The 928-nt window shown below is 40.3% G+C and overlaps 1 pseudogene; it reads right to left on the reverse strand.

Annotated features, from left to right (window-relative positions):
• Positions 1-447: 447 nt before the first annotated feature.
• Positions 448-928, reverse strand: part of LOC114043203 — a 19,194-nt pseudogene continuing 18,713 nt past the window's right edge.

Genomic DNA, 928 nt, shown 5'->3' on the forward strand with positions numbered 1-928 from the left:
CTTTAGCAAGCTGTTGACTTGCTTTTCATGATTTTCTTGAACCACTTTCATTTCTCTTCCCAATTTTTCCTCTACTTCTCTTACTTGCTTTTCAAAATCTTTTTTGAGATCTTCCATGGCCTGAGACCAATTCATATTTTTCTTTTTTTTTCCAATTCATATTTTTCTTGGAGGCTTTGGATGTAGGAGCTTTGACTTTGTTGTCTTCTGGTCATATGTTTTGATCTTCTTTGTCACCAAAGAAAGATTCTATGGTCTGACTTTTTCGGTGCAGTTTGCTCATGTTCCTAGCCAGTTACTTGACTTTTTAACTTTTTTTTTTTTAGAGACACAAGATATTCATTTATTATAAAACAAGAGACCTGGAAATTATTTACATGATGAAACAAAAGATTTCAGAACTTCAGTGGAATGGGTAACTTTCATGACGCCGCTTCATTAGTGATTTCAGTCCACATATCTCCCCAGAATGTCACTATCTCTAAATAAGAAATACTCCTTGTCTTCTATGACAACTTTGGTTCCACCATATTCTGGAAGAAGAACTTTATCTCCAACTTTCACACTAACTGGTTGAATTTCTCCACTCTTTCCTTTAGATCCTGATCCAACAACTACTACCGTTGCCTGTAATACTTTTCCTTGAGATTTTTCTGGAAGCATAATACCTCCTTTGGTAACAGTCTCAGTCTCAGCTGCACTCCTTTCAACCAAAACTCGGTCAAGGAGGGGAAGAAACTTTCTAAAAGCCTGCTCTGCAATGGCTCCCGCAGTGCCCGGCAGCTGTCGCTCTGGCTCACTCCATTCCCTCTGTCTCTCCCCAGGTGCCGGTAGACTCGCAGCCCCATTCCTTAACTCTTTGTTAAGGTAGAGTTCTGCTTCCAGTGTGGAGGGTGTGCTATTCCAAGCTTCAGGGGTTTCGTGCAGC

This window comes from Vombatus ursinus, unplaced genomic scaffold (genome assembly GCF_900497805.2).
Source record: "Vombatus ursinus unplaced genomic scaffold, bare-nosed wombat genome assembly UNPS02001287.1, whole genome shotgun sequence".
NCBI classification, from domain to species: domain Eukaryota; kingdom Metazoa; phylum Chordata; class Mammalia; order Diprotodontia; family Vombatidae; genus Vombatus; species Vombatus ursinus.